Here is a 19,777-nt window from a genome sequence, read left to right as displayed (position 1 = left end):
GTAATCTTGTCCTAACCTCAAACAAATGCTGTGAGTGCCTGAACATAATAAAAAAGATGCTGGAGTTGCTACAGGCGGACTTTGTATTATAGGATTAATTATCGTATTACTGTGACTTTTCAAAACATGCTAATTAACTACATTTCGTTGTCATGTTGATAATAAAGACTGTGGCATACAGATTTGTAGGGAAATTTCCAAGAGACAGGTTTTTCCCTCAACACATGATCATTGTAGTTCTGCTTAAGGTTCATTGTTCACACTGACAATAGATATCCGGTGTCCTCATGCTGTCTTGTGACTGTTTTATTGTTTGTAAAGTTGGTGAGAAATGGAAGTTTAAATATAGAACACATACAGAACAAATAAATCCAAACCGACCAAGCGTTGACGGACAATTTGCTCTCTTTGGATTAATAAATCTACATCTCAGGCAGCAGAGTGTGATGGAGCCTGTGCTGCATCTCTCATGTATGTGCTTCCCAGACAAGTTGTCCTGATCAATGCAGATGTAATATGTTACTATGGCAGAAACTCTATCTGGCTCACGTAAAAATCAATACCAGCCCATAGGACGGGCCAACAGGCTGCAGCAACATGCACTCACACAAGCATCACACAACACCAGGCCGAGCTACCACACAGAATCTCTTTGTTTTAAGGTCCTAAGCTTGTAAAGTCGTAATATTTTGGGTCTATATGTTAATATTTATTTTCTGGATATTTATGATTTGGGAAAATAACTTCTACATTTATTTTTTTCTTTATTTATTTCCAAAGGCCTGAAAAAATATCACTGAAACAGCTCTGTAGTTTTCTAATCTATACTTGCTCTGACCTTCTCAACGGCTCTCTCAAACTTCAAAATATACCCGCCCCCACACCCGGATGTATCCTTAACAAGAAGTGCTAAGCCCCCCGAGCGAATCTCACAGCCAAACGCTCTTCCCTTTATCTCGCCCATGAAATCCAATTCCTGTGGATGTTTGAAAGCGTGACCATGCTTTATGAAGCGCTGAAACGCACTTTCCAAGGTTGGATTGTAAAGGATTTTATATCTGTTATGCCTATACAATAGCAAAATGTCACTTATTGTTGTCTCGGTAAGTGGAGCCTAAACGTTTCCAGTTTTCTACACATGCAGTATACTGAATGTTGTACAACACTGCATCTGATGGCTGATAAAGGTGTCAATAACTTCACTAACACTTTCCTCACTTTGCACACATGAATGAGGGAACAGTTCAACGCAAAAACCAAACCTGGCCAGGAGATGCTTAGCTTAGATTTTAATCTTGTGACTAACTGATATATTGTTAATTTACAGAATCCCTTTAAACCATTGATATACTGTAGATCTTAGGAGATGTGAAGTGAACCAACTGGCACTATGAAACAAGCTGCCGCATGACGTTCATAAAACTTTCCGTGAATAAATGAATGTTAAATCACTGATTTTAACAATTACTTGTACAGATATCAACCAATCTTTGTGTTCCTGTCAGCTTTTGACACTGACAATGTTAGAGATGCCCCGACTTAAAGCAACAGGAGTATAGTAGTACAGTATTAGTAATATCATTCATGACCACAGGATGATGGCAGCAAGACTGGACAGAGTTAAAACACAGGGCGAAACTCCTACACACTGTCAACTTCCTCTTAGCTCTGACAACTATGGTCCTTCCCATTTCCTGAACTGAGAATTAGTTGAAGTCCCCCTCCCACTCACATCAGTATGATCATTTTTCTCATTAATCTGATCTTATCATTTAAACTGACTTACACAAACTGTGAAAGCAGACTAAGCTTTGAATTGTCCTCAACACCAACAGGCCATCAATAGACAGGAAGTCAAAGGTTATTTGATTTAAACTTACGTAGGATTTAAAAGAATAGTTCAACAACGCTCATTTGCTTTCTTGTTGAGAGTTGGATCAAAACCATCAAGCCTGGAGGCAGGGGTGAAGCAACTTGCCTGGCTCAGTCTAAATGTAAAGAAAATTCCACTAATACCAACAAAAACCCCCCATAAAACCACAGCTGGACGTTCTTACAATCCAGTTTTTGTTGTGTAGATTAACAAGGAAAATACCACATGCTAATTAGTGAGATTTCGAGATGCTCGCAGGTTTATTTTTTTTACTAAGCTAAGCTAACAGGCTGCTGGCTCTAGTTCATATGTGCCATGCAGACCGCAAAGTGGTCTTCTTATCTAACTCTCTTCAAGAACGCAAATGAGCATTTTTGCCCAAAATATTGAGCTATTTCCTTAAGACCAAGCCAACCACCCAGCAGCAGGGATGACAGAGATGACACAAGCACATCAGCATCTCTGACTCCGGTCGTTTTCACCTCCCCTGCGTCCTCTCTCTAGAGAGGGAACCACGCTGCATTAATGTGTTGCAGGGGAAACCACTGGAATAACAGCTGTCAAAATTCATAGCCATTAAGACACTGTGACTGAAGTTTCTTGTCGACTGTGATTGCTACTAATTGGCTTCTGGACACTTTTTTCAATCTTCGCAGACTGTTGAAGTGTTTCTTCCACTCTGGCAGTACCGTGCATGTCATGTTTGAGTGTGAAGTCTGAAAGGGGGCATGGCAGGGCCCCTCTCACGCTGGCTCGCTGACCCCAATAAACCCCGATAAACGGGGGCAACATCGAGTGTAAAAATAGTAAATTCTGAAAAACAGTTCTACGATTGTGAGCGCTAATTAACAGCCACCGCCCTTTAGCGTCTTCTCATGTACAGAATAAACAAAGTCGGAGCTTCAGAAGGTTAATCACGCTGGGTCTTTACAGCACCAGGTTGTTTTCAGCACAAAGCAGCACAGAGTAATTGGCAATCCTTTCATCCCTCCTCCTCATTAAAGACCATGGGTTCATCTCTAATTGTGTTGACCCGGCCGTGACCCCCGCTCCAGTCACTCCAACGGTGAATCAATGAGGCCTCAAGCTAATGCTACCCAGCATGCAAAGCTCTGTAACCCCCGAATCTTCCTCCACCAGTAGGATAAAGTAACCACCGTCTCCGATGTGAGCACGAGTGAACATCGTCTTGGCTCGGTAGATGGTCCTGGCTGGCAGCGTGGAAACAGCCATGGTGAGATTCACGGCCAAGATGAAAGGGTTTCAGTTTCATCACTGTTTGCACTCTAAGTGTTAAGGACTGATGACACAGATCACATTCCTTATTCATGTCTTTACCTTCCCTGCAGCTCTGCTCATCTCCTTGTTCTCCTTTTTTGCTCAGTCTTGTCCTTCTTCCTCTAGCAGCTTATTTGCATCGTATCCATCAGCAGGGAGAGAACGAGGCTCTGTTGCTCAAGGCATAAGGAGGCGGACTGATACAAGATTCTTCCTCCCCTCGGCAAGCCCGGGTATTCTTTGAAGTTCTCATAAATGAAGTTTTTATAAAAGTTCTTAGGGGAACTTATGGTAAACAGTCAGGCAATGTGGTGGACCTGCTCCCCAAGGGAGGTGGAGTGAGATTGGGCTTGTTTACTGGCTGAAGTGTTTAACACTTCCCTGTTTAGAGCAGCACTCGATGTGCCGACCCTCCCCACATGCCCAGTTGTGAAAATGAGTTTTCTTTGATGTGGGGAAAGTGAATGACAATTTATGTAAAAACATAACAGAGCTGCAGCTACTTAAAAGAAACTAACGATGAAATTAGCATTTTCTTATGCAAATGCCGGTCTGGCACAATGCACAATCTTTGAATAAGCAGAAGTTGACACACACACGTCACAAACAGCGGCGACGGCTGCAAGCGAGTCTCCTTGTAAATCTGCCCAATGACAAAACCTGAGATTCAGTAAAGTCAGTCTTAAAATGTTCCACTTCAAGACAGGAAGGAAACCAAGTGCTGCTTCTGTCTGCTGCCAGGCACAGCAGGAGCACGGACTGTGATTAATTCATCACCCACTGTCAGACAGGCGAGCCTCTGGTATCATGCAGCCAGCCAGAGTATCGACACTGGCCTCCGCTGCTTTGCAGGTCACTGAACTAATGAGTTTTTGCCTGAAATGCAATAATTAAACTCATCTCCCTCCACAAGCATCCGTGCCATTTAATGCCAGGCTGAAGGCCAGGCAGATTAGATGGCTTAAACTGTCATCTGCCACAGCACCCGATTCCCCCGGTCAGTTAGTCAGTTAAACTCAGATGCCGCCTTAGCGTGTCAAGTGTGAGTCGCTATGAGGAGATGAGAGCACAGAAAAGTCAATACATTCATGTCAAGGCCTGAAGACCAAACAGACAGAGACAAAAATGACAAAATAAAATGCGTTCTTTAAAAAAGACTGTTAATAAATGTGTGACTTTAGCTTCAAGGGTTCCATTCACTGACACCGACCATTATTCTCCAACGTGCTGCACTCTTACTCACTATCGCCCAGCCTAGTAAAAACTCCAAGACAGCAGTCTGCTCATTTAATTACCAGCCCACTGTGATGTCATTTCATTATTGTGTTGCTTTTATGACAGTGGCAGTGGGATAAGATTTTCCTGTCTCAACACAGAGACACTGATGTCATGCCTGCAACACAGATTGAAACACAAGCTGGCCTGTAAAATATGGCTCTGCTTCCATTCTCTGTTCCTTTCATAAAAACACTAATTGGTCTTCAGCTGAACTTTTAGTAATGACACATTGCGTTCATTTTTGCTCTCTGCTCTTGTCATGTTTCCCTGCAAAGCTCTAGCTGCTGAGGTGAAGTGACGCTGTCTTGGTTAAATGTTTCCAAACTGTAGTCATACAGCATGTACAGTATAATATCTATAACAGGCAGAAAGGAAGCAGCTCTGCTGGGCCAATAGAAATAACAACAAATGAAAAAATCAATCACAAGTCCTCCCAAACACACTCACATATAGGTTTCAAGCCTCTAAAGTATCCCTGACCAACACACTGATACCTTCAGTCCTCAGAGATAAATCTGGAGGCAACATTCATCAGATTCCTCATGTGTTTGTTGTGCTTACATTTCATTTTGGGATTTGACCTAAGCTTGATAGTATTGAGTTACAAAGTTTAAGGAGCTATTTTTGGCGCCTCCGTTTAGGAAATAAAAGACCCATTCATTTTTTCCCATAGACTTCTACAGCTTGGATGGGCATGATACTCTCACAGCCAAATCAGCGGTGCAAAAAAAAAAAAAAACACTTCCTAAAGCTTCAGACTTCACAGCTATATTGCTGGCATGAAAGCACACTTCTTTATTTATTGTTTCAACACGGAGCGGATCCATTCGACTTAAGCTCCACGCCACGTTTCCTGCCGCGGTCATGTGTTTTGGTCTCTCCCCTTCATGTCTTCTCCACCTTTTGGGGGAAACGCTGCTCTTCTAGACTCTTCTAGCATATCTCATATCCAGAAAAAAAAAAAAAAAAGTATGTTGACAGACTAAAGTGAAAGTTAGAAGTAGACATGAACAGAATCAGAGAGTGAAGCAGCACAAACAGGGTTCATACTGTAGATCTGCACAGCCAGTCCTCTCTTCTCTCTCTGCACATGAATTTGCAGAACCACATAACTTCATCACTGAGAATTATCTCTAGCCTCAGCCCCATCTTTTGATCTACTAAATGATATTATAATGAATTCTTTAACATTTTTGTTTGTTCCTGCTCTCATTGAAATTCTGTGCTTTCAGCAAAGTAATATCATCCTTTTAATGTTGTGAGGAGATGGTAAGTAGATCTGAGGCCTCTATCCTGAGGGTCCTTCATGCAATCTCCCACCCTCCCACCCCTAACCCCAACTACACACACACACACACACACACACTCCAACACTACCATCTCTCTGCTGAGATTCCTGGGTAAACAGTGCACTCTTTTCAAGTTGCTATATGTACAGGACAAGTAGAGTTCAGTGGGAGCCATTATACGAGTCTCTCCTCGCTCTCTCTGCTGTATACAGAAGTATCAAAAACTGCTCCTAGCGAGTGGCCCTTTCAGTGAGTGTGCCACTGAAGCATTTTACGTCAACATTTCAGGTGGTGTCTGAGTAATCTGTGGAGATGAATAACTGACACCATCTTCAAAGCAGCCATTTCAAATGGCTGAATGTTTTCATGGTAAGATTAAAGCCTCAGTCTTTCATTTGTAGCGTTTGACACTCGAGGGGAACCGTTTCTCCTGATACATAGAAGGTTGGGCATGAGGATTAAAATCAAAGTTGTGCATTTAGCTGAGAATATAAGTGTTCAGAGCGCACGGAGCATAGAGACGGACATTGCAGTGCTGCTGGAGTACTTTGATGAGTTTCTACAGATATTAGTTTCCACCACAGCTTCTGTTCTTTGTCATAAAGGAAACTACAAACTGTCAACAGCCACTATTCAAGCCCACATGTGTTCAGTGTCTGAGGATCATTTAATGAATCAGTCCTGAAGTGTTGCACACATTAATCTTAATCACAATGAAGCCTTTCATTCATTATACGCTGAAGCTTGTAAATGCAGCCAATGTTAACATGTTTGTGCATCATGATATAACATTATTGTGATGTTAACTTCCTGTCCTGGATACACTGCTCATGTGATTTCAGCGTTGGTGAGAAGGTGTTAGCAGCTGGTAAAGCTCGTCCATCCTGCAAACTGACTCCAGACTAATCTGGGCAGGAATTATGAAGCTAAAGTTAACCGTGTGCATTTGCCCAAAGTAATTTCTCTTTCACTCAAATTGCTAGCATGAGAAAAGATATTACAGCCGGGATCGGCCGGGTCACCTGGGATTAGGGTGTATAATTGCTGAAAGCCATGTGTGAGTCACACTGGGTGCTTCTGTGGGAAATTAACATGAGCCTGAACAGCCGGGCTACAGCGAGGCAAGCTGACTCCAACTTGTAGCCACCAAATCATCCGATTGTTTCCTCTTATTGTTACTGACGGTATGAATTCTCACTGACCTAAATTTGTTTTACCCATAAACAAATAATCGGAATCTCATATGAGTGAATAGAAAAGACCAAACAAACAGCCAACCAACACCATGCACTTTTCTCTAAAATTCAAGTCTTAAAATAACAGTACCAGTAAAATAGGGAAATGTGAAACTGGACAAAATCATTATGATGTCAAAACTGAGCAAAAGAAGCCACACTGATTTGCAGCCCGATCTCGAGAATACTGCAGTGTTCTTCTAAAAATAAGATGTGTGACGAGGACATTGTGTGTTAGTGTATTAGTCCTCGTATTCAGACGCACTCTGAACTTAACACACCCTTGAAGAAAGTCTGTGGAAGTTGCTGGTATAACCTTGTCCCCAACTCGGCAAGGAGAGAGAGAGAGAGTGTCTTCATGCACAGCCAGCATTAATGAAGTGTTGGCACCATTAACAACAGTGTCAGGACTCTGAGCAGACCCAAACCACTCTCTGGTCTGGACCCTGTCTGTGCAAATCAACACCGAGTTTAATTAAGCCAAGCCACGCTGCCATTGACCCAACATTACTGTTTGAGTTGGCAAGGCTGAGGGAAACCGATTTACTGTGAGCAACAAAGGCAGTTTTATATGACTGCAGGAAAGTAGATTGCAAGGCTAATATTTGGAAATTGTTTCATTTGATTTCTGTATTTATTGAGTGTAATTTGTGAGCTCCTCTGCGGCATTTTTAGCATCAAACGTGCGGGTGTGTGGCCCAGCGGTCAGACGGCAGGCAGCCAGAGGTTTGGCTGGTTTGGAAGGACCAGCTCAGGCCTGATTAGCGGGGCGACCCCGCAGGAAGAGTCCTCGAGTCCAACAGATTAGGAGCTCTTCCAGAAACCACAGCAGGAGGAGAGAAGAGCCTTCACTGCTAGAAGGTATTGCTCAACACAGTAAACACGATTTCACCCTCACTACCCTATAAAGATAGATATAAAACATATTTTATATTTCCCCTGACCCCCAACACTGTCGGCAAATAATTTGAATGAGGAGAGCCAGAGTTGCATAACGCAGTTCTGAACATTTTAGTAAGAAGGAGGGCTGGACTGATGGGAGCTGGGCTCACTGTGCCTTATTCCAATCAACTCAAATTGTGATTTATGTTAACAATCTGCAGTTTCATGACATTCAAATCCAAACTAATAATTGTGATTATTAATCATAGTCATCCCCAGGGAAAGAGATAAGATACGGCCCAAGTGGAGCCAGAAAATACATCCCATCAATAAAACAGATTCGGTGTTGGATGACAGACACTTTGGTTGGATTTTGCAAGAGTTGTTGCAAGAAATTTATGAAAGAAATAAGTGCTCTCATAAAGACGGATCAGATATTACCTTAAAAGTGTTCGGTACGTCCTCTGAAGTTGATGAGGAGTTCCTCCTCCTGCCAAAGTTGGAGGACGGATACAGAGGTGACGATATTAAACACACAGCAATTCCTCCTCCGGCTCTGAGGTTCTGAAGAGAGAAAACAAAAACATCTTAGTGTCAAACTTTTTATTACAAAATAGAAAAAGTGGCAGGTGAAATTGAAGAGTTAAACTGTAGCTGCAACAGAAGAAAATGGCATGTTCCAGTTCTTATACTGGAGATTAAATGACCTCTTAAGGGCACTTTTTTAGTCGTCACACATGGACACAAGGGTGCACACAACTGTTTGTGCATTCATCACAGAGGCCATCTGTAATGAATGGAGCTACATTCTTGGGATGAAAAATAAAAGAATATTTCTTCTAAAATAGATACCATGTCTGTATAATCACATCAGATGGAAGAGGGATATTCCATGTGGGCCATAAAAACTTTAGCATGAGGGTTTAGCCTAAGTGCAGTAGACAGAACTAAAATGAGCCTGTGCTGTTCCATAATCACATCAGTCTGGATGTTAGCATCAGCACGGACGGGTAACATGCACAAAACAAGCCTCCGCAGCAAGAAGAGTCAGCTAAACCTCTCATCTACTCTGCTGTGTGTGTTACAGCATGTCATTGGTTTAGCCCGGCATCGCCACAGCTAATCAAAGTGGATAAGAAATGCATTAGTCCACACAGGAGCAGCCTGCCACGGCTTGGGCAGGCTAAAGCAGGCCATGTAATTGCTTAGAAAAAGTAAGTAAGTCAGTCAGTCAGTCAGTCAGTCAGTCATGGAGGACTCGAAATAGCCTCTCAATAAAATACACACACACACACACACACACACACACACACACAGTGCAGCCTCTATTTCTTCAGCGTGTGGTGCAAAAGGAGAAGGCTGTCCTTCAGAAGTGTTGCTATTTCTGTTTACCACAAGGCCCCAAAAAATCTATCATTAGGGAAACTAGGAGGGAAAGGAAATACCAGTGGGGAACACATGGACTCCATAGAGCCTCATAAAGGAACCCAGCTGACAGGGTGGACGGGAGGTTAAAGGCTGTCAAGTTCCTGGTTGTACTTCCACAAAAGCCATGTGCCCGTTTACGTAACAGAGTCACAAAAGTGACATTTTCTCACTTCTTGTAAGATTTCATCCATTTTTTTTCCTACTTTCTATTTGCTCTGTTGCTCAACTTCTATCTAAATGATCAAGGTTTTTACATTTGCAGTTAGAGTTGCACAACCCAAGCTGACAAAGCAGATGATGTCTGTTCAAACCAGAGCCATTGAAGGTGATGCATTTTCTTTATTGTTGTTATCGTGTGCATCAAAAACAGCATATCTGAGAGCAGCCACAAGGGCCAGAGACAGAAACCACTGAAGTGTGACGGTGAATATCACAATATTATGAGCTTTTGCATGATGAAAACAATGAAAATATGTGAATGAAACACAATCCAAGGCTTCATTTCTATTAGTAGAGAAATCTCTGCTAAAAACAGCTTGATATTCAAATAAATGGTCCATGTAATGAACTCAGTCACCATGTGTGAGGTCACTGAATACAAGGTGCAGTCCTTTGCCCTGCGGGTCACCAACACTGACCTTTTCATAAGCTCCCAGGTTTCTGCACAGCTCACTGAGTTCTGATGTTGTCAGTGTCCTATGGCATCACACACACCCAGTTCTCTACTCTGGTCTGTGATGTCTGAACTTCTTCTCTCTTTTCAGTTTATTTACCTCGCACAAACACACCTCTATCAACCTCCAGCCAGCACGACACTGACCCACGTTAATCACTTCTATCACTGAGGCTTTATGCTACACTCAGGCCTCGAGAGTGATTCCAAAGACTGTCAGCCCGACCACGAAGCCAAAGACCAAAACAGACACACTCAGCAGCAACAAAATGGTATGCGTCAAATCTACACTCATGCAATCACAACACCAGCTCAAGTCTCTAGCAAAAAGACCAAGTGCATTTGATTAAATGGGCAGGGAGCCCAGAAATGTTTCCAGCCAGATCACACTGGGACACAGTGAAGTTCTGATGGTCACATCAGACATCCAGCCAACCAAAGTGGACTGTGTGACCAGTTTCTGGAGAGTGTCCTGTTTCATGCTGGCAGGCGGAAATGAAATGTCTATTAATGCATTTTTGACATATCTTCTAATAACGTTACCCACTAATAAGTCCACTGATGTTATCCACATGCTTTCCATGCAGCACCACGTATTCCTGTATATTCTGACTGATGCAGAGATGACTGAGGGTTGGGTCCCTTTGCGTCACATGCTGCTGTGAATAGGCTGACCTAACTATCAAGGGAAGTTGGAAGCTATGTCCATATAAATGTAAACACTTGGAGCATACATCCTAATCAGATTTACAGTAACAAGAACATTATGTGCATGAACCCATAACACACAGTGTTGTGCAATGAACAACAGCTCTCACTGACACATAAGGTAACATACAGTGTGTGATGTACCGTAAAGAATTCACAGTACATCGCACAAAGAGTCCTAATTTGATCAAGTGTATGTGACTTGGCTACGTTCGAAGTTTAATGCATTTTTAAACTTCACAGCACAAGATGTTCTGTGTTTTACTCTTAATCTAGGGTTACTAAATTATCTGCATTGCTATGAAGTTATCCAGGTAATTTGATAAACCTGCATCACAAGGCAGGACCCTAAGAGAAGGTTTTCTTATGGTGGATAAAATGAGAGAGCTCTTAACCGCTGTATGTAATGTATAAAACAGATTATCCATCACTCAACAACTGAAACGGCAGTGAATGTTGGCAAACATACCGGTGACACCCCCCTGAATATCAGAGGGACTTGTTTTAAACCAGCAATAACAAGTTTCTGTCCACCGGGGGGCAGCAGAAACAAGCTACAACAACGACATTAAGGTATCATCACCTTTTCAGTCGACATGGCTGACGTGTTGGCGAACAGCTGCCAGTTTACAGACACAGAAGCATTAGCATTCACTGGAAGTTGTGTTTGTGGACACCTGATGAGCCTTTTAGCTCTGTTTTTGGTCTCCACTTGGCACAGTGGAGCGTAGTGCATTATTTCAGACGCACAGAGACATTAAAATGTTGCACTGAGTGAACAATCTATACAGTTATATGGAGAAACTGTACACGGGCAACAAAGGCACAAACATTGGCTAACAAAAGAAATCCATTACCCTTACTGCCATTAACATGACAAGTGCAAATCTAGAAGTAGACAAACATCAACAGATTACATTGGACTACAGCAAAATGGAAGTATATCTGCTCCAGACTGAGCATTATGGAGGATATCTACGATAAGTGAGCAGAGATGGGAGGGTTATTTTATCTCATGTGCTCCCTGTGGTCTCAGCAGTCTGACAGGGTGACAGTGTAACCATGACCTGATTACCTGTCCCCTGAAGCCTGTAATCACTAAAGCCAGCAGACAGGCACTGTCAGTCCGCTGACAGGGAGAATAATTGAAGGTGATGCTACACGCTGCTAGCCCTGCTAATGAAATATGAAAACAAAGAGCAGGGACACGGCAGCGGGGCACCAAAGAGGCCTGAACTCCAGAGCGGGACATTTTGTGTCTATTCACCAGCCACTGTTCATTTCACCTGCCAATCAGACGTTTGAACACGGGTCTATCTGATATGACGATCTGTGGATTGGGCTTCAACAAAAACCTCCAAAATGTCTTTTTTAGCTGCTGGTCTGCTCCACTGACATCAGATCTCAGGTTTTCTTATTTCTCATGCACATCAAAGACAAAAGACTGTTATTACAATATTAGTTTAGTGATAAAATGCTGATGCACTGTGGAGAGTCTCTCCTGACTGCACATACAGAGCGGACTATTAAAAAAACATTAACCCTGCGTCAGTGATGTCACCTGAGGCCCTTTTTTAAAAAAAAAAAACTTGGATTTTGGGTTGATCTGCTAACAGCGATGTGCTGAGACGCCGGTCACAGCACAGCAAACAACGCCCCAGAACAAACGTCTCTTTAATCATGACTGTGTTCTCAAAGGGGACATATTATGCAAAATGCACTTTTAATGTCTTTTAAACAGAAATGTGTGTCCCCGGTGTGCGTACAGACCCTCAAACTATGAGAGAAGACCGTCCTCTCTCTTTTTCTCCAGCTCCATATTGCAGTAAACCACCCCATTTACAGCCTTGGATGTGAGGACACATGCTTCAGCGGGCCGACTGTCCTGTGCACTGAAATCCTGAATCTGCCTCACTGTTATTTTGCAAACACCAGCTCAGGTAATAAGATGTCAAGGGTACAAGTAAATCAGACTAACTGTGCTGCTGTTGGCTGCAAAAACAAAAGCATAACAGTCTCCATGTCCTTCCTCCATCTGAGGAAGTGAATACCCAGAGTATTTACTTTAGTGATAGAAATGTCCTCACAGTGGCTGCAAAACATGACGGTTTGCTGTTCATTTGGCGGGTTGGTCTGTTGAACTTGGCATTAGCACGTTTGCTCGGCTAATGCGGCTCCCCTCTGGAGACAGCAGAGCTGACCATGGATGTGCTCTATGAAATGGGTAACGAAGGCAAAGATGGCGCCTGTATTGCCCTCGTGCACACACAGAAAGTGTCTAGCTTCCACCTTACGAGGCTGCTGAATATGTGCAGTAGGGTTCATCCCATCGTGCCTCTGGAGCAGCAGCAGTGGTGAGTGGCTCGAAACAAACTGGTGATATCTCTCAGCTAAAAAATGACCTTTTCTGGACTTTGGAAAAGTTTTAGAAAGATAAAAGCCCCCTGTCTTAAGATACATAGAATACAAAGAGGGATAATTGACCATGTTTACAGCTGGAAGCATCTATGGAGAAGATGCTTTTAGGGCCGGAGGAACCAGGCTGAGTGGAGGTCTGATATCCTGTAATACATCCATGGAGCTGATGCAGAGGTTGGTATTAAGTGCCTGCTCATACTTGTGGGAACTGACCAATCAGAGCAGACTCGTCTTTCCATGAGGGGGGCGTTAAAGACATAGGAGCTGAAATGGAGCGTTTAGAAAGAGGCTGAACAGAGCAGCATGCATGGTGTGAAAAAGATTATGTGTTTTATGATCATCACGGCATGTAAATATACTAAATACAAGTATGAGCCTGAAAATAGGCTCCTTTAACATTTACATATCGAGAGACCAACGTCTTAGAAATAAAACACAGAATGTTTAATTAAAAGAAGCAGCGAGGGACATTTCCAAACCTGCTTCAAATTAGAGTTGTGCAGGAAGGAGCATAATTCAAGGAAGGAAGGCCAGGAGCTGAAGAGGGCAAATAAATAAAGCCATTCATTCCTAAACAAACAGCTTTTTGAGAATCTCCCCAGGCCCTGCTGGGTGAGGTGAGCATCTTTAAACCCAGCTCTGAGACGGAGGGAGACGCTCTGGTGGAGCCTCGCTAAACTGAACTGTGATGAAGGACAACATGTGATGCTGATGCGAGAGATTTAGGAATGTAAACACAATCAAAAGCATTTTTCATGTTGTATTAATAAATATATTATTTCTCTCTGAGCCGTTATGCCTCGTCATTGAGCTCCTTTTTGGTAGTTTCACATCATACATTTAATATTCAATAACTCCTTCTGCATCACACATGCACACTGTTTAATTACTGTATTTCCTACATGACACATCTAGAGTTAACAGACAACACTTAAATACTTCTTCTCTCCTCGTTAAAATCTATAGTTTGAAGTATTTTCATGAAAGCATCTTCTGCTTTGATTGTATGAAATGTACGAGCTTATGTTAGCTGATGGTGTTTCGTTGATTTTCTCACGTATGTAAAACAACAAGTTAACACAGACTCTGGACATGCTTGTTTTTCCTGTCTCTATCTAAAGCTTTACTTTATTTTCTGTAACAGTCACATAACCGCCTGCAATGCACAGTTTAACCGTCATGACTTTATTACATTCTGCACATGTTTGCACCTGTGATTCACCTCTTACAAACCACACTGACATGCATGAATGCAACTTGAACAAAGACTGTGTTTTAATAATGACATTTGTGCCAAAAGGAGGACAGACAGTAACACTGTAGGTTGAGGTTTTTCCCAAGGCTGTCTTAAAGCTGTAGTACAGAATTCCTGCTCTGTGTCACCGCCCCTCTGCTGTGGCTCAGCAGGCAGACGCCGTCCACGGCAGCACAAAGAGGGAAAATTAAAAAGGCTGAAACTTTGGAAGATGCTGAAGCCGTCTGTTAGCTTCAGCTGAATTGAGTACGTTACTCATTGCTTTGCAGCAAAAGCGGGCAAAAGAAACAATTACAGCACAGAATAACCCTTCCAGTGTACTTGTACTGCACTAAGACAGACTTGGGGAAAAAATTTGAACTTATCCTTTATAACCAATTGACTTTAGAACAAAATGACATTTGACCAAACAACATTATTCCTGTACCGCCCCACTTATTCCCTTACAGTGTCTGTGACTTTGACTACATTGCAGGACATACTTTTCCAGAATTTCCCCCCCGGGGATCAATAAAGTATTTCTATCTATCTATCTATACATGTGATAGATCATTTGCGACCAAGAGTTTTTTAAACCGACACGGTCATTACTCATCCCTGAGTTAGACTTCCTGCAGGGTGTCTGCATCTACGGAAACTCTTCAAATCCACATGCCTGAGCTCGGCTGTGTGATGTAAACTAAAGCTTTGCTATGCATTCAGTGTAGTGGTGCTGTGGGGACATCCAATGTGACTGTGTATGTGTAAAGTGTTTAACTAATGGACCATTAAACCTCCTCAGCTGGTTTCTCCCATTAAGACAAATATTCTTTATATTAAAAGGTTCATGAAATATTATGTTTGAATAAGCAAATGAATGCAATACGCACTAATCTGACACTTTAGAGCCAAAGCTTTTTGTTATTGCACCATAAATCACACAGTATTGTCAACAGCCATAAAAAAAACTCACCATGTTTTTAGAAGTATCACATAAATAAGGAGATAAATGGCACATGAACAAAGCCCAGTGTAAAAACCTTGCGATACAGACAGGAAATGAGTGCTACTGTAGGAGATTTCTGGCTCAGACTGTGGGAGAAAACCCACGGGCCTCCACAGATGTACATCCAGGAGACATCTACAGATGCAAACAGATGAAGTGCAGTAAAATAAACACCTAAATGTGTATTGTGAACGTTTTCTTTCCACTCATCTGCAATAAGGCGCGTTATGGAAGCAGAACAGTCCAAGCACACACTTAGTTTTGGGGGCAGCAGATCCACAGAGACAGGATGTAGTAGTAGAAACATCCCAAAGAGGAGATGGTGGTTTTACTTATTTATTCATTTTACAGAGTTGATCAAAAATGGATGAGGCTCTCCATTAAGGCACTTTATCACATCATGTACAGCACTGTACTGTACTGTACTGTACTCACATGCAACAACGCTGCGCCACTGAACCACAACACAAACACATGCCGGTCCTTAAACACAACTTAACACACATTCAGCAGTGCGGTGAGGCGTTCGCTGCCTTTGTTTCAGCCTGTTTAGGAAACAGAGTTACAGTGTGCTGCCAGCAGTCACGTTACGTGAAGTCACAGCAGCTCTCAGCCGCCGCAGGAAACATTAAAGACAGACTTTGTCGCACAAAAAGACGCCAGAGTTTGCGCCACTTACCCCTCCGGCCTGCGGACGCTCCTGTGGACGCGGACACTTCAGTACGGGACACACACACACAGTCACACTCACACACGGGTCCTCGTCCGCTGCACCGTGTTTGGTGAACTGACAAACTCACAGCGGAGACGGCCTTAGCTCCGCCCACCGCGGCGCGTGCGTGCAGCTGCGTATGCGCGCGCGTGCATGAATCCTCCCACGTACAGTGTGTGTGTGTGTGTTGTAAAGTTTAATATATACATATATATATATATATCTAAACTTTAATGATTCTCTCATACTGCAGCCAGTGGTGCATTAACACTAACATGGTGTAATCAGATTACTTTGAAGTGTAGTCAATTATATACTTTTGTAACTGTAATCCAATCTGATTAGTTTTGATTACTTCAAAATAAAACTTTTGCAAATCTAGCTCCACATGGCAGTTTTAGTTACACATAAAATTCTCTAAAACATTTTAAATGCAAATAAAAACGCATTTTGCATAGTCAGCGTTCACAGCCGGTCAGATCAAATGATCCCTACAAGAGCAGAACTTGCACAAACACCGAGGATGCAAATTAAAACTCTTTTTGTTGATGCTGTTTTTCAACTTGATGCTGCCTCACACAGAGGACTTCGCTCTTGTAACGTTTATTCTCACTCAGAAGGAGGAAAAACTCCACTATTCATCAAATCATGAAAAAAAAGATCAAGAAAACCAAAAATCATGGCAATGTAACTCTAATAAAAGTACAGGGCTTTCAAATGTAATCTGGGCTGATTGCAGTAATTTATTACATAATCCCAGTTACATGTGACCTGTAACACTTCAGCTGTGTGTTTTAAACGCTCAGATTCTCTCATGTGTGGCTCTTGGTGTACTGACGCTGAAATGTAATCGGGTCAGTACAAACCTGAGATCACAGAAAAGAGCTCTGAGCACAGCCCAGTATAATAACTGATCCATTGATATTTTATTTAGCCCTGGCCTGGAGGAAGAGGAGAGCTCGTGACTGAACGGCCACAGGTTGGAGTCTGAGTTGGAGCCAGCTGAGAGGATCTGCTCGGAGCGGCCAAAGCAGCCAAAGCAACACTGTGGATGAAGCTTTTCACGCAGCTGTCACACCAAACGCCGCCAACTGTCGTGCAAGATTCTGTGTGTTAATGTGGGAAGTTTGAATTCACTTCACGGTAAAAGCACGTCATCCTCGTGTCAGTCATTCCAGAGCTGGTGTCATGTCTGAGCACCGTAGGTCACACTGAGCACGAAAAGCTCATGAAAGTGATTCACTTGGTTGTCGCTCATGATATCTATGACTGTCTCCCACATGTCCTGTAGAGCTACGTCATTATTATTCTGAGTATCATCTTGTCCTGTTTGTTATGTGTTATGTTTTGAAATTAATTGATTAAACTAGTGGGCAGCATCTGGGAATTTGATTCATCCATAGCATTAAGTCCTGTGCAGCAGTCATGCGAGCTAATCCGGAGAAAAAGACCAAGCTCAAGTTTTCCACACGCTCAGGTGAGTCTGTGAGCCTGAAGCTGAAACTGAGCTCACAGATGAGACTAGAGAGGTTTTCACTCTGCAATAAGACACTTCCAATCATCATGAGTACGCAAAGCACAAACCATAATACAATAAGTCACCATAAAACAGGGAGAAGAAGGAGAAGAAGAAGGAGGAGGCACCAGATCATTCATGACTATGTGACTGCTTGTGCTTCAGAAACGTTTTCAATTTGACCTTAATAATAATAATGATGCTACCAGAGTTGCCAAAGTTACAAAGATTTCTTTTCTGCGATGATGACTCTGGCATTTCTCCTCTAGAGAATCAGCTGTTGGGTTAAATGTGTGTTTTGGAAGGAAAACTTTAATGTGATGAGTGTCACTGACTGTGGCTGCTCCACTGAATGACTGAACATCGTTATCAGCAGAACAACGAAGGCATTTCCTTTGTTTCTTTCCATTGTTTCACTTGTAAATCACATCCTGTACACCACGCTTGGTGTTGTAGTTGGAGACTGATGTGTTCTCCCATTAGAAGCCTTCTAGTAGCACATATATGTCAAAAATGTAATTTAATTGTCTTTTAAGCTGAAATACCAAACCTCATTACATTTGGTCATTATTACATGTCTGTGCAGTGACGGGCTGCTTTTAAAATGCATGTGTGCACAGGAAGGATATGCCAGATTACACGAGGAACACTTTACAATCCAAACCCGTTCCAACCAGTCCTTCCATCAGGAAAAACTAAACCACTCTGGTGTCATCATGTGTCCTTGAGTCAGACGCAGGGAAAAGGGATCACTGGGACAAACCCATCTGTCACCACTTATCATGCTAGTTTCACTAGTTTTTTTTTTAAATATAATTTTGCTTATTTCAAAGGCTTGAATGCTGTACTGTTGTTTTATTTTCCAAATAAACCACACAGTGAAACTCAGCACTGTGTTTTCTGGGTTTCACTGTGTGTGTTTGACTCTGACTCCCCCCACAGGCTGAGAGCAGAGTGACAGCCGTCCCTCCTCAGCAGAGCAGTTATGGATAAACTGGGGGTTGTATCGTTTCCAGTTTTATTTGACTTGAATGTGTTATGCAATTCAATAAAAACACACCTGTCTGGCATCAATAATTGCATTGATTAACTGTAGATGAGATCCTCTCTGAACACCCTCCTCCCTGCAGCACAGATCTGAGATAAACACATTTAAACTCAGAAATGCTTGCTTGAATTCCCATTTGTTACATCTTGGTTTGCCCAAATTAAACTTTTTTCAACTTCTGGTCCGTTTTACATTCACACCAGTGTTGCCATTACGGCTTTTAACAGGTTTCTCGTCATCTGTGCAGAGTCTGTTTGACTCCTCCACATTCCAGCACTCTCTGCTGTATTCATGTGGTGAGCAGGATGTATTAGAAACATCTGACTTTCACTCATGTGTGTCCCAACCACATTTATGATCCAGTATTCATTTCTCTGCATCATACACCCCACAGTGCTTCACACTTTCAGCCTGCATTAAAAGTCATGTTAACAGTAGTTTTAACAGTATCCCATAATATTTTCCATAATTTCCACAGAGAAGGTGTCAGTGTGGATCCGTTGCTGCAGTGACAACGTGACAAACACATTTTATTTTAACCTAAATTTACAATATTCTTCATTTGTTAAACCTTCATTCATGTGACCTCTTTTTCTGGGATTAATTTCAAATCCTTCCTGTTTCTTTTCTGTTGAATAATCTGTGGTAAACACAACTGTAGCCATCAGCCGAACTGAATCGCACGCAGGTTTTCAATCAATGTCACGATCCATGTGTACAGTTGAAACCAAGCAAGAAACTAAAATATAAAGCCAGTTATTTCTCCCCGTCCTCTTAAGGGAGCTTTCAATGCAGCGCTAGACAGGCTGAGGGTGAAATGCTCATTAGATTAACTCTTAATATGCTTTTGAGTCATCCCTTTATATCTTCATGTGTAAAGATTATATATATATATTTATCCTAATGTGTATAAATGTGAATCCACACGGTTTTTATCACGAGTGGAAGGTGAGAGGATGAAGAGTGGAGAGATGAAGGAGGGATTGAAAGAGCAGGCAGGGGACGGGACCTTCCCACTAAAACACAGCTGAAAGGACGGTCATGCCGTAATGGGATTTCACAGCAGGAGACCCTCTTCCTCATGCGACCGGCTGGATTTGATGCCTGTATGTGTGAAATTCTCTTTTAAAAGAGCCACAACTGGAGTCATAAACTTCCTCTGTGGGCTGATCCTCCAGCAAATTTACTGACTTTGCAAA

At 42.4% G+C, this 19,777-nt stretch overlaps 1 protein-coding gene across 2 annotated transcripts in view; it reads right to left on the bottom strand.

Moving 5' to 3' along the window:
- The window catches only part of LOC139211591 (myocyte-specific enhancer factor 2A-like), a 38,954-nt gene extending 22,885 nt beyond the window's left edge, over positions 1–16,069 (bottom strand). Inside the window, exons 1-2 of one of the 2 annotated variants that reach the window (XM_070841892.1) lie at positions 15,982–16,069; positions 8,277–8,399 (exon numbers count right to left, since the gene is read on the bottom strand). The gene's annotated coding sequence lies outside the window, so the exon portion shown is untranslated. The remainder of the gene's footprint in view (positions 1–8,276; positions 8,400–15,981) is intronic. The other variant, XM_070841981.1, reaches the window with a different exon arrangement.
- Between the last annotated feature and the right edge of the window lie 3,708 nt (positions 16,070–19,777).

The sequence above is a fragment of the Pempheris klunzingeri genome, chromosome 1 (assembly GCF_042242105.1).
Source record: "Pempheris klunzingeri isolate RE-2024b chromosome 1, fPemKlu1.hap1, whole genome shotgun sequence".
NCBI lineage: Eukaryota > Metazoa > Chordata > Actinopteri > Acropomatiformes > Pempheridae > Pempheris > Pempheris klunzingeri.
This window is presented reverse-complemented; position numbering and strand designations above follow the sequence as displayed.